General features: G+C 35.4%; 1 pseudogene; it reads right to left on the minus strand.

The window, feature by feature from the left end:
* Positions 1–1,964: 1,964 nt before the first annotated feature.
* On the minus strand, positions 1,965–3,749 carry LOC108104882 (annotated as a pseudogene).
* Positions 3,750–15,561: the final 11,812 nt, after the last annotated feature.

Here is a 15,561-nt window from a genome sequence, read left to right on the forward strand (position 1 = left end):
GACAATCATATTTAGAAAAAATTATGGAAAAACACTGGAATAAATACATATAGTCGACACCTCAAGTTACATTTAGAATGAGCTGCAACCCTAAATAAACCTGTTAAATGGCAATGATCCCTAACTCTATTATTTAATAATATTTTTTTACAAATATGACAATTTAAGTAATCCTGAAATTCAAACTCGTCTTCAGGAGTCATTATGATTGGTTTAAAATTGTACAAGAGAGTCTACAAAATTTGTTCCTGCGTTACTACCAGTTTTTATTACAAATGTATCTAGCTTAGAATCAAAAGCACACTTAATTTTATTTAATAACAGTCTTATGTCTTAGAGCAGCATCCGCATATCCAGAGAATTCAGACAAAATGCTTCCCAATTCCTATATTTCGGGTATGGGTGATAGGAGTCCAAGATCATTACATTACTTTCGTAATTCGTTCCGTTTTCGCCCCAGTGCTCACTACTACCCTAAAAAGGCGAAAATTTAGGTAATCAATATAGACCCTCCCTAAATATTTAGAAAAGTTATGGAAAAACACTGGTATAATTTACATAGTCTATACTCCAAGTTACATTTTGAATGAGCTGCACCCCTAAATAAACCTGTTAAATGGCAATGATCCCTAACTCTATTATTTAATAATATTTTTTACAAATATGACAATTTAAGTAATCCTGAAATTCAAACTCGTCTTCAGTAGTCATTATGATTGGTTTAAAATTGTACAAGAGAGTCTACAAAATTTGATCCTGCGTTACTACCTGTTTTTATTACAAATTTATCTAGCTTAGAATCAAAGGCACACTTAATATTATATAATAAGCAAAAGCTATAGGTATATGAGAGTTTAAATTGAATAATTTTGGGCTTACTTCAATATTTCTGGGCTCCAGTACACATTCAAAGTCGGCGTACACGACGAACGGAACCTCAAGTTGCTTGCGGTATTGGGTAAACTCCAGAGTTCGCTTGTGTAATTCCGGGAGCTTGGATACTTTTCCGCTCAGATCCAGAGAATTCAAACAAAATGCTTTCCACTTTCTATATTTCGGGTATAGGTCATAGGAGTCCGAGATCAATACATTACGTTCGGTGTGTTTGGTGTCATTGGAAAGCATTTTTCAAGCCCTTTCCAATAGTACGCTTTATACGATTGTATGTTAAAAACTGCAACTTTTCATTAAAACGCTTAAAAATAAATTTCCACACCTCCGCGCACAAGCAGATATCAGCACACACTTGAGGGTTGGGGTGAGTTCGCAGCTCTGCGCACAAGCAGACCCGAGCGCACACTTGAGGGTAGGGGTGAGTTCCCTGGTGGACTTACCCAAGAGATAGCAAAGGGTCATGTCTTTCAGAAAACCAATGGAGGGAGGATCTTATAGAATACCTGACTCAGGCGCACACATACATACCGAGTATCCGTGCATATAAGAATTTAAAATTTTAAAATCAATTCAGCTAAACATAAAACTGTTGTATTATAATCAGCCTATGTCCTATGTTCTAGCTACTAGAAATATCTTAGAAACATGTTCTCAGAAAACAATTACTGAAATCTAAAAATTCTGAAATTTGAATAAACAACTTGAAACATTGACTTATACTTGACTATGCACTAGACTATTTTATTATGGTGCGTCCATGAACGTATATCGGTTCTCCATATCGTTACGTTTTATTACTTCTTTGAACACGTGCAGGAACAATCGCAGGAGAAGACTCATAATGGGTTTCGGGGTGGGGGAAACCATGTTTTAATTACTAATGTGTGTCCTTTTTATCTATGTGTTGGAATGGATCTTCCTCATCGGTTCCACATGTCATGTTTCCACACACATCTGGGGTTTCCACTCAACCATACACACGCACACACGTAGAAAGAGGCTTGCATAGAGGCTTGATAGAAAAAAGCTACGAAGTTGTGGAATTCCGAACAGTGTGTCCCCATATGAAATTAATACCTTTTTATAAACGGATTGCCTCGATTTTCATGTGACGGACGCTTATTAAAAGGTTTTTGGCCAAATGTGTTCTTCTGGAACTTTCCGGGGGGTGGCTTTTTGCAGTGCGTATATTCATTCATCTGTGCTTCAGCAGAGAGTTGGGTTCGATAAAAATAGGTACGCGGTTGACGATAGTTTCGTTGCCCAAGAGTGATTTACAGAAGCCTTCATCGGTTGTGAACTTTATTACGGCCTTAATGCCTAACATCTGGATGCTATCGGTTTCGCCGCTCTTGGTAAACAATTGCCGAAGGTCAGTTTCAGTAGTATCTGACGTCAAGTTTGTCACTAGAATAGCCCTCCCTGACAGCTTTTGGCTTTGTAGCTCCTTCAGGTTGCTTGAATGTGACGAAAGCTAAAACTGTCTTGCTGCACACAACGTCAACATAGTCCAATTCGCCATATTTTTTGAATATCTTCTCCAAGGCATCGTAAGACTCGCACTTGCCTACATTTTCGACGACCAGGGTAAGTTCATTGAACTTTGACAACGCCTTGAACGAAACAGGTCGCACCGTAATAAAGCGTAAAAGAGCTCTGTGCTGTGCAGTTTTAGGACTTTGGGAATATCATCTACTGACTCCAAACGTACAAATGCTCTGGGGATAAGGCGGTTAGCAGTTACAGTTACGTCCTCCACGGGAGCTTCTTTCTCGATAAAGCTCTTGATATCGTCTTTGGTGACATTTGGTCCAAACAGGCCAACTAATTGCAAAGCGGTTTCTCCTCCAGCCGGCGTATCAAAGGCCACAATGACTGAATTGGAACCCAACTTATTAGTGATACGGTGCACTGCATAGATCGGTCCGAACTTGGCTAATAAGGTGACCACATCCTTGTGCTTGTATTCATTTGGTAAATTCGCGGCATAGACGATCTGATTTTTTGGCGTTCCTATGGGAATCCTACCTACGGACACTTTAGGAATTCCGCTCTTTTCTTTTTATCCTTCAGAGTTGGATTCCTCGGGTTTCTTACTTTCCTTGCCTTTCTTGGAAACAGCGTCTTCTACAGGAGCTTCATCATCTTCGTCGGAGTCTTCTTCCTTCACCGCGTCTGAGGTCTTTGAAACCTCTCCTAGCTCCACCTTCTCGTCATCATCTTCCTCTTCGTCATTATTCTCATCTTCATCTTCATCATCTGCCTCGGAGTCGCTATCGTCCTCAACCTGTCGTCGATCTGCTCCTCAGCGTCGGACTCTTCCTCTCTCGACGGTGGAACTTCCTTCACTGGTTGCTTCCTGGTCTTTTTGGAGGGCGACTGGGTAGCTGCGATCTGTTTCTCCTCTTCCTGTACCTTTAGTTTTTGATTGTCGGCCAGGTGAGATAAATTAATTTTATATAGGACGGAACTTTTCTCGACCATCTCCGTGAAACACATTCCATTAAATGTCGATGCAAAGTCTCTCTCTTTTGCCCTGAACTAAACGCCGTTGGAACTGAACATTACGTCGACTAACTGTAGCACATCGTTTCCCACAACCGCAGAGTACTCGAGTTCGTTCTGTTTAGCGACATGGAAAGTTACGGCGAAGCATACACCACCAGCTTCAAGATCGACGTCGAAATATCCTCCGGTCACAAGTTCGCCCTTGCCGATACCTCTCAGGTGCTTAACTACTGGCTTTAGCTTCAAGCCGTGAAAACTTCTGAAAATGTCCTCTCTCATCAAACACAATTCACATCCCGAATCAATCATGGCTATGAATGTCACTCCTTCAGCTTTCATCTTTTTGTAAATGAGTCCCTTCGCAGCTTTTACTTCCAGTATGTTTGCAAACTCTTTTTAACGGAAATAGATTCTTTATTCTCATCGCAATTTTTAGAGATATGTCCTTTTTTGTTGCACTTGTAACACATTACTTCGCCTTTGCAATCCTTAGCATTATGGCCTTCGCTGTTACACTTGAAGCATTTCCTTTGAAAATTGCTCTGAGTCGGTTTACCTGTCGATTCCCTGTTCAAATTGTCTTTAGTGTTTCCCTTACCCTTCATCTTTTCGTAAATGCTTAATTCGGCTTTAAGTTCCCTAATGGAATTCGCCCGATACGATAAAGAAGAACTCATAAAGACTGAATTCCCGAACACATTTCTAGTTGAGAAAATTTTAAAGCGAAGAAGTGATAAGGTTTTGGTAAAATGGCTTGGCTTTCCAATGGGCGAAGCCAGCTGGGTAAATAAAGATGAAATTTTATAGTACAAATATATATATATATTATAACATATAATTAAATTTAATAAATATATTTGCATACATATAAATATACAAGTTTATAATGTGTATACTAACAATTTTAATAAAATATAATATGTTTTTACAATTTATTTTTGTTTTACTTATATTTACCACAATCTCGATCAATATAAAGCATTTCCAATTCAAATATAATATAAACTAATTCTTGTTCTATGTTTACTTCATCTCTAAGTTCATTTAATTTTTTTTTTTTTCGCGCGACTCCCGTTGCTTGACGTGCAACCCACCTCCCGCCCAACCGACCGAGGGGCGCTGCCGTCTGACGTACGGCTCGGAACACGGGGATAGATCCGAGTGGATTAGGAAAGATACGAGGAAAGTTAGTTTTGTGCTAAATGGATTAGTATCGAAACTTTCAAAGTGTTAGGAGAAGAGTTAGAAGTAATTTTATAAAGATCATTGTAGTTTGAACATAGTACCCGAAATGGTTCATGTTGGGCAAAGTTCGAACTACAATGCTCTAAGGATAGAGGAATATAGTTTCTAGTAATCCTAAGGGGACGACCCCAAGCATCGTCCTACGATTAGCGAGGGATGGCAAATTGATTAGTAAGAGTCTACTTTAATAAGAGGGAAGGTGTATATTTGCATCCCAGTTGAGACCGCGGAGAGCAAATATTAAAAAATTCTTTTGGATGGATTCAATAAGGCACTGGTGAACCCCATACTGGGGGTCCCAGATACATGATCCATATTCCAGAATCGGACGAACCAAAGAAATAAAAAGAGTTTTGGTAACATAGGGGTTGTTAAATTCCTTTGACCACCTTTTAATGAAACCAAGAACTCCTCTAGCTTTATTAACCATAGAGGAAATATGGTCGTAAAGCGTAAGTCTGCGCGTTTATTAACAAAGGTGAATAGGTAGTTTGAAAAAACTGTGTAAAAAGATAGGCAATTTCCTGATCCTTGCTTGCTTAATGTATTGACATCTGTATTTCTCCCATTTATTATATCTGTTAAGAATATATTTTCAAGTTCTAAGAAATTGGTACTACCCACAATATCCATTTCCATTAACCTTTTATGTTTTATTGATAGAGAACCATTATCATCGTGACTTAATTTAATGAAAATCATACATTTTCCATTTTGATAAGTCCAACACAGCAAAACCCAAATACATTGGCTTATAAAATACCACAGAAAGTTTTTCCATTTGGATGGTATAGAATTTAGTTTTTTTAGTTTTACTATTAAAATTGAATTTTGAAATTAAATTTTTTGCACAATGTTTTTTTCGACCAAGTTTATGAACATCTGTAGACTTCCATGTAGTTACCAATAAATTTGTAAACATATTTTTCTAAAATTTTGAAATATATCAGTCAATAGGAAAACATCAGTTTTTAAATACAACTCTGGATAATCATTTAGACTTGAACAAGAAAATTGTGAGAGCATTCCTTTTCTGTCAAGTTACTATAGAGTACGGCTCTTGGTGGTAGGGAAGTTTCCTCAAGTCGACTAGCTGAATCTAAATATTCATAAGGAAAGATACCCTTTTTACGCCAAAGGCTGAAATCTATTTCATTTTTAAAGAATGTTTTTATTGTATTTAACTGATCATCAATTAAATTAGAAGCAAGGGTATCTAAACTTGATGGCATAAATCTGAATGTGTCAAGAAATCGAATTTCGAAATTGTTTCCATTTGAAGTTTTTATGGTTTTGGACACCGAAATATATTGTTCTTTATTTACTGGGATTGCATTAATACTACCAGGAATTTTAGCCAAGTCTTCAATAAATAAATGACAATCATATTTAGAAAAAATTATGGAAAAACACTGGAATAAATATATATAGTCGATACCTCAAGTTACATTTAGAATGAGCTGCAACCCTAAATAAACCTGTTAAATGGCAATGATCCTTAACTCTTTCAGTTAATAATATTTTTTACAAATATGACAATTTAATGAATCCTTAAATTCAAACTCGTCTTCAGGAGCCCTTATGATTGGTTTAAAATTGTACAAGAGAGTCTACAAAATTTGATCCTGCGTTAGTACCTGTTTTTTTTTACAAATTTATCTAGCTTAGAATCAAAAGCACACTTAATTTTATATAATAACAGTCTTATGTCTTAGAGCACAATCTGCAGATCCAGAGAATTCAGACAAAATGCTTCCCAATTCCTATATTTCGGGTATGGGTGATAGGAGTCCAAGATCATTACATTACGTTCGTAATTCATTCAGTTTTCCCCCCAGTGCTCACTACTACCCTAAAAAGGCAAAAATTTTTGTAATTGGGGGTCTCAATATAGACCCTCCATAAATATTTAAAAAAATTATGGAAAAACACTGGTATAATTTACATAGTCTATACTCCAAGTTACATTTTGAATGAGCTGCACCCCTAAATAAAACTGTTGTTCAAAAACAACACTAATTGTCATAAATTTAAGATTTTACGAGCTCTGTTCATGTCAATATGTAAATCTATCTAGAGCCGTAAATAATGATCTGTAACATAAAACCTACAAGGGTGCAGCGCCGAACAGTTGTAATCTTAAGTACAGGCCACTTGAGCGTGACAATAAATATAGTTCTCACGCTGTACAAAGGGTCGCCTTGCGGGGGACCGTTGATAAGGCACCCGCTCAGGCAAACAGATGTGGTCTCTGCGTAGACCATAGATAAGTATATTTTAAGAATTTCATGTTAGCTACGTAAGCGAAGACTTAGAAAAATAAAATCAGTTTTTATACAGAACTCAACGGTGAAAGTTCTTTTCCTGGTTATAGGATTCCTTTCATTTTGGTCAATCGAGCCTTTTTGATTCCTTGCGGAACAATTGGACAGACCTCTCTGCAGTTTTCCCCTACCTAAGGTAAGAAACTCAGAGATTTTCTGCACCTTAAAGATTCTGCTAAGTGCTAGACGCTTGCAGCTAAAGGTAGCAAATAGATTCACACAATTGTTTTCCCCTACCAAAGGTAAGAGACAAAAGTGTTGAACTAAATAAAAGCAAAAGGACAAGCAAAGAGTCTTTTTTTGTTTTTTAAAGCACATTAAAGATTCTGTTTTAAAAAAAAAAAAAAAACAGCTAAAAGTCGCTAACCATTGAGCGTTTCCGAGGCCATAACTTCGGATAAATAAAACATAAAAAGTGTGTGTTTTTTAAACCAAAAATAAAAAAATAAATTTTTTTTGGTGGTACGGCGTGTTTGAGGCCAACATCAGACAAAATAATAAAAAAAAAAATAATAATTTGTGAAAAATGCATAGCAAATTAACACTTGTGAAAATAAAAATAGACAAGTGAACTCATAAAATTCTAAAAAATCCAAAAAGTTGGATTCAAATAGAAAAAGTGCCTACAAATGCTAACAGCTAAAGAGCTAAGCAAAATAAAGTGCCTACAATGCTAAAAAAGCATGAAAAAGTTAAAAATCCAAAGCCAACAAAAACATAAATTACAACTCAAAAACAAAATTGAAAAATTAAAACACAAAAACAAACTTAAAAAAAAAAAAAATAAATAAAAACAACAACGAAATCAACTCAAAAAAAAAAAAAAAGAAAAAGAACACTCAGAAGGACGACTTCAGCAGCAAACACAGCAAGACGACTTCAACAACAAGCAGCCAACATCGTCAACATCAAGCACCGCTCCTACCATCGACGTCTACAGCGGCATAACATGAAAAATTCAGATTAGAAATACAAATTTATTCCTAAACTTAAATAACTTAATTTAAAAAAAAAAAAAATTTTAAATAAATTAAGAAAATGTCGTCCGAAAAGGCCATTGAGCTCTTAAAGAAGCAGTCCGAGCTAACACAGCAAATAAGAATTTTAGAAGCAAACGTGCACTTAACACTTCCGGAATTTCAAAAAACTTTGGACATACAAAAGGTGTTTGTTTACAATCATAGTGCTTTACTAAAAGTAGGACCAGTTGAGCACGAGTATTTTACATTAAAACATTATGATGCGATGATGATGGTACTTGAAAAACTCAAGATTCAGTTTGAGAAAGACACGGGTAAGGCAGCAGGAAGCGGTGATCAAAAAGTTGCAGAAATAGGCGAAATTAGCATCGAGAGCTGATATGTTGAAGGAAGAATTTGACATAAATGCTGGGTGTTTAAGGAATTATTTAAATGAATCCGTTAATAATCTAACGTCCGATCTCTTTTCCCTGGGGGTGAGAAAAAATAAAATTCAATTTTGGAAAGCTAAGACTTTTGGTTTAATTGAGGAAGTAAGAAGTTGTTTTAAAAGCAAGGAATTTGAAATGATAGTTAGCGAATTAGAATTCGATGTCGGAAACATTATAGACGCTATAGATAAAAGACTTAGCAAGGAACAAGATATTGTTAAGGAAGCTATAACTGTAAAGGCAGAGGAATTACCTAAGCTACCAAAAATACAGATACCCACTTCCTTCGGTGATACCAAAGAATGGGATCTATTTAATGAGCTGTTTTTGGAACTCATTCATACAAGAGAGGACCTAAAAACTGCCGTTAAATTTAGTTATCTCAAATCAGCGTTAAAAGGAGAAGCCAAAAACGTGGTTTCCCATTTACTGCTAGGCACTGGGGATAACTATGAAGCCGCTTGGGAGTTGCTAACCAAGCGGTATGAGAACAGAAGAAAAATTTTCTCTGATCATATGAATAGGCTTATGGATTTAACCAATTTAAATTTGGAATCCAATAAGCAAATTAAAACATTTATTGACACAATTAATGAGTCAATATATATTATAAAATCAAAGGCACAATTATTCGAAGATGTGGATGCAGTATTTGCCCACATAATACTTCGAAAATTTAACAAGGATTCTCTAAATTTATATGAGAGCCATGTAAAAAAGACAAAAGAAATTCAGGCACTTTCTGATGTCATGGAGTTCTTAGAGCAAAGACTCAGCTCCATTTCCTCATTTCCACAGGAGAATAAACCTTTTAGAAAAGAGTTTCAAAACAAAAGCAGCAAAGAAAATTGCGCTTGTTGTAATTTACCAAACCATAATATAACACAATGTTATAAATTTAAAGGTATGGAACCAGCAGAAAGAAATGACTGGGTTAGAAAAAGGCACATTTGTTTTAAGTGTCTGAAGCATTCAAGCAATAAAAAGTGCACGAATGAAATTCTTTGCTTGAATTGCAAGAAACCGCACCACACGCTTCTTCACATTTATAATAATAAAGAAAAAGTGAATACGTGTAGGACGACGGAACAAGCCCTGTTGGCCACAGCATTGATTAATGTGAAATCAGCTAGTGGAGGCTTTGAAAAACTCAGAGCGCTGATTGACAGTGGATCACAGAGTACGATAATACTTAAGTTACCAAAAATAAGAAATTATACTGAGATTAGTGGAGTTTCCTCGATAAAAAAATGCATATCAAAGCATAAAATAAAACTAAACATTAAACCTTTAAAAGAAAGGAAAAATGAATTAGTAGTGGAGGCAATTGTCCTTCCAAAATTAATGAAAGCGTTGCCAATGCGCTCATTATATATTGATAAAACGAGGTGGCAAAACTACCCGTTAGCCGATCCCGAATTTAACAAGCCAGGTCGAGTAGACTTAATTATAGGAGCCGATTTATATGCTAAAATTCTTCAAAAAGGAGTAATAAAGATAAACGGTCTTCTTGGTTAAAACACAGACTTTGGTTGGATAGTTTCTGGATGCACCAAATCAAAAGGAAGTAACACGGTAGTTGCGACCACGATAGAGTGCAAGGATTTAGAAAGATTTTGGGAATTGGAGGAAGAAAGTAAAGAGGATTTAGAATCCGAAATATGTGAAGAAAATTTCACGAAAACAACATAGATAGACTCTTCAGGACGATATGTTGTGAAGATGCCGTTTAAGGAAGAACAAATCTTAGGGGAATCTAAAGGCCAAGCCATGGCAAGATTTTTAAATTTAGAGAAAAAACTAATTAAAAATCAAAACCTAAAAGAACATTACTGTAAGTTTATGACAGAATACATGTCTTTAGGGCATATGGTTGAGGCAAACTCAGAAGGTAAATATTATTTACCCCATCAAGCCGTAATTAGAGATGCGAGCTTAACAACAAAATTAAGGGTTGTTTTTGATGCGTCGGCAAAAACAACTAATAGTAAGAGTCTAAATGATATTATGTATATTGGACCTAGAGTTCAAAAAGATATTTTCGACATCATTTTAAAGTGGCGCAGATGGCAGTATGTAGTTTCAGCGGACATTGAAAAAATGTACCGTCAAATAAATATAGCCGAGTGCGATCAAGAATTTTTGCATGTCTTGTGGAGAGATTCTCCAAAAAATAAAATTAAAGACTATAAATTAACAACAGTTACCTATGGTACTGCTTCGGCTCCGTATTTAGCTAAAAGAGTGCTAGCGGATATAGGAGATAAATGTAAAGATCCGCTAATAAGTGGAATTATAAAAAATGATTTCTATATGGATGATTTGATGACAGTATCAGACAGCATTAAAGAATCCAAAGAAATTGTTAAGCAGGTCTCATTGGAGCTAGAAAAAGTAGGGGTGAATTTGAGGAAATGGATTTCGAATCATCAAGAAATTATTGAAAATGTAGACAATGCTGGAGAAAACAAAACATTAAGCATTGAAGAGAATGAGTCCGTGAAAGCTTCAGGGCTTCAGTGGGAACCTTTTAATGATGAATTTAAGTTATGCGTTAAATTTACTATCAGTAAAAAAATCAATAAAAGGATAGTATTGTCGAACCTAGCAAAAATATACGATCCATTAGGATGGCTATCACCAGTTACTATTGTTGGGAAACTATTTATGCAAAGACTATGGTTACAGGAAATAAATTGGGATCAAGAACTAGATGTGAATGATTTAAACGAGTGGAAGTTGTACGAAGAAAATTTAAAATTTTTGGAAGACATTAGGATCCCGAGATGGATAAAGACACATATAAATTTTCCGGTTCAGCTTCACGGTTTTGCAGATGCTTCTGAAAAAGCGTATGCAGCGGTTGTATATGCAAAGGTAGAAGATTCGGTCACGTTAATAGCTAGTAAAAGTAAAGTAAATCCTAAGAAAAACAGAAAGACTATTCCTAAGTTAGAGCTTTGCGCAGCCCATCTTTTAAGTAAGTTAATGCAGAGAACAAAGGAATCAATTTCTAACATAGCAGAAAGTTTTGCATGGAGTGATTCCACCATTACATTAGCTTGGATACGTAATGGGAACTGCAAAGATAAATTTATTAGACATAGAACTGATGATATAAAAAAACTAATGGATACAGAATGGAGTCATGTGAAGTCGGAAGATAACCCTGCTGACATTGCCTCCAGAGGTATTTGCGTCACCAAATTAAAAGAGTGCTTAATTTGGTGGAATGGGCCAAATTGGGTTTCGATGTCTAAAGACCATTGGCCAAAGTTTCAATTGGATCAGAAAGAAGAAATAGTTGTTAGTACCGTAATCACGAGTACGGAAAACAACATATTTAAGTTACTTGAAAGATACTCAAGTTTTCAAAAATTGGAGCGAGTTGTAGCTTTGGTGCTAAGATTTATTAGTATTAAAGTTAAAAAGGCTTCATATCCAGCTTTTCTGACAGTTGATGAATTAAGAAGCGCTAGAATACTAATTGTTAAAAAACAACAGGAGCTTCAATTTATGTCAGAAATGATTTGCTTGAGAGACGGTAAAGAAATCGAATCCAAGAGTAAAATATTAGGGTTGCACCCATTCTTAGACACAGATGGAGTCCTTAGAGTGGGTGGAAGGCTGCAAAATAGCAATATGCGATTTGAGGTCAAGCACCCAATAATATTAGATAAATGCCACCTATCTGATTTGATAATTAAAAAGGCTCATGCTGAGACCTTACATGGCGGAATTAACCTAATGAGAAATCAAATACAAAGAGTATATTGGATATTTAGGTTAAGAGACTCCCTCAAGAAAATTTTACGAGAATGTGTTACTTGTGCGAGATATCGACAATGTACAGGTAAACAATTAATGGGTAATTTACCAAATTACAGGGTAAATGCTTCATATCCCTTCCTTAATACAGGAATAGACTATGCGGGACCATATCACCTGAAATGCTCCAAAAATCGCGGACAAAAGACATTTAAAGGTTATATTTCAGCAGCATTAAAAAGATTTATATCTAGAAGAGGAAAATGTACTAATATCTATTCAGATAATGGTACTAATTTCGTAGGTGCTGCTCGGAAGTTAGATGAAGAATTTCTAGAAGCCATTAAACATAATAGTAGAGTAGCTTCAGAAATTAAAAATGACAAAATTAATTGGCATTTTATCCCGCCGGCAGGACCTCACTTTGGAGGTATTTGGGAAGCAGTTGTTAAATCCGTTAAATATCATTTAAAACGGGTAATTCGGGATAATATTTTGACATATGAAGAAATGGCTACTCTGTTATGTCAAATAGAAGCAGTGCTGAATTCAAGACCCTTGTATACTACGGGGGATGATATTGAAAATAATGAAGTTCTAACACCAGGCCACTTTTTAATAGGTAGACCGCCATTAGAGGTGTTTGAGTCAATTAAAGAAATTGAGAAGATTGGTAACCTCGATAGGTGGAAACTGATTCAAAAAATGAAGAGAGATTTTTGGATGAAGTGGAAGGACGAATATCTTTACACACTGCATCAGAGATATAAATGGAAAAAGGGAGTTCCAAATATAGAAAAAGGACAGGTTGTGCTCTTAAAAGATGAAAATTGTCACCCAGCCAGATGGCCAATGGGAAAAGTAGAAGAGGTTCACAAGGGCAAAGATGATAAAGTTCGAGTTGTAAAAGTTAAGACCCAAGAAGCTTCATTCACAAGACCTATAACAAAAATTTGTCCTCTAATTGGTGTAAAACAAGTAGAGGATGTTATAGAAAAGGCAGTTGAAAACAAAAAGAGAGTTTCACCCAGGTTTTCGAAATTAAGTACCGTATTGGTAATGCTATTGCTTACATTGTTCTGTCAAGCCTCACAAGCAGCAACAATGAAAGGCGAGAATAAATCATTTAGCATTCGAAATATAAATAAGACGGCTGCCATTTATTTAGATCCGCTAGGAGATGTAGAAATTATAAGCGCATCATGGAATCTGGTGATTTACTACAATATGGATGCCTATTTTCACGTAATTAGAAAAAGTGATGTGCTGATACAGAAAATGAGAATTGTTTGCGGTAAGCTTCATAGTTTCGAGGATCAATGCAATATCTTGTTGGATAATATGCAAAATCAGATAATAGAATTAAAAGAAAATAATAATCTATTTATGATGCAAAAGAGATCAAGAAGCAAACGAGCTCCTTTCGAATTCATGGGTTCATTATATCACATTTTATATGGGATAATGGATGAAGATGATAGGAAGCAGCTAGAAGAAAACATGAAAAATCTATTAGACAATCAGCACAATTTACAGGAATTAGTCCAAAAACAAACTTCAGTGGTAGATTCCACTACAAATTTGTTAAAGAAAACGACTGAAGATATTAAAGATAATTTTAGGTCTATGCATACAAGAATTGAAAATATGACAGAAGTTCTAAAAGAAAGTTACTATGTTTATAAGGAGTCGATTAATTTCTTTATGATAACAAAACAACTAAACTCATTGATTGAAGAAAGTGATAGGGTGCAGGCAGCGATCATAAGTCTGTTAATTGACATTAATCATGGTAGATTAAACACAAACATCCTTAAGCCAAATCAATTACAAAATGAGATATTCAAAATTCAAAGTAGTCTTTCCGAAACATTAGTTCTTCCAGGGAAAAGGACAGGTACTGAGCATAAGGAGATCTATACGCTATTGACTGCTAGGGGATTATTTGTCGAAAATAAATTAATTATAAATGCTAAAATTCCTCTGTTTAGTAGACATCCATCTAAGCTGTTTAGTATTATTCCTTTGCCAATACAGAATGAGGACCGAATAATTATGGTTCACATTACTTCGGAATATTTAATTTATAATTTTGAAATAGATTCTTATCATGTAATGTCTGAATCATTAAGATGGCAGCAAAATAAGAGAATTTGCCAGGGAAGTTGGCCTTGGAATTCTGCGAATGACAATTCTTGTGAAGTACAACCACTTAAGCCAAATAGAGTTTAAAACTGTATATACAAAACAGTGATAGATTCTTCTTCTTATTGGTCAGAGCTAGAAAAGAAAAATAATTGGCTGTTTAAGGTTCCTTTTAATTCCAAGATACGACTACAGTGTACGAATGCAGAAATTCAGTTACTCGATTTACCCACGCAAGGAATTCTAAGTATTGCACCAGATTGTACTGGTAGAACAGATGATAGGATTTTGATTGCCCATCATAATATTCAATCCGAAAGTGAAGAGGTATTATCATCATCGTATGTAGGAGATATCAGTCAAATTCCAAAGGTTGTTTGGGATCCATTGAAATTTAACTCTATTAATCATACTGTTGAGATTGTATGCCTAGATAAGGACATGCTTCTTTAGGACTAGGATTAATAATAATAATATTCATGGCCATATATGCCATAAGAAAATGTGCTACAAGGCAAAGATTGCAAGCTCTTACTTTCGCCGGACCATTGCAAGGTGTCGAATAATAAGTTAAAGCAAATAAATAAATATATCGAATAAAAGAAAATACAGTCCACTAATTTAATGTTTGCATTGTTAACGTAAAGAGTTTACAACTTAAAATACTGTACACCTCACCTTGTCGGCCCTTGGCAGAATGTTCAAAAAGAACACTAATTGTCATAAATTTAAGATTTTACGAGCTCTGTTCATGTCATAATGTAAATCTATCCAGAGCCGTAAATAATGATCTGTAACATAAAACCTACAAGGGTGCAGCGCCGAACAGTTGTAATCTTAAGTACAGGCCACTTGAGCCTGACAATTAATATAGTTCTCACGCTGTACAAAGGGTCGCCTTGCGGGGGACCGTTGATAAGGCACCCGCTCAGGCAAACAGATGTGGTCTCTGCGTAGACCATAGATAAGTATATTTTAAGAATTTCATGTTAGCTACGTAAGCGAAGACTTAGAAAAATAAAATCAGTTTTTATACAGAACTCAACGGTGAAAGTTCTTTTCCTGGTTATAGGATTCCTTTCACCTGTTAAATGGCAATGATCCCTAACTCTATTATTTAATAATATTTTCTTACAAATATGACAATTTAATTAATCCTGAAATTCAAACTCGTCTTCAGGAGTCATTATGATTGGTTTAAAATTGTACAAGAGAGTCTACAAAAATTTGATCCTGCGTTACTATCTGTTTTTATTACAAATGTAT

Source organism: Drosophila eugracilis, unplaced genomic scaffold, assembly GCF_018153835.1.
Source record: "Drosophila eugracilis isolate 14026-0451.02 unplaced genomic scaffold, ASM1815383v1 contig_2038, whole genome shotgun sequence".
Lineage (NCBI taxonomy): Eukaryota > Metazoa > Arthropoda > Insecta > Diptera > Drosophilidae > Drosophila > Drosophila eugracilis.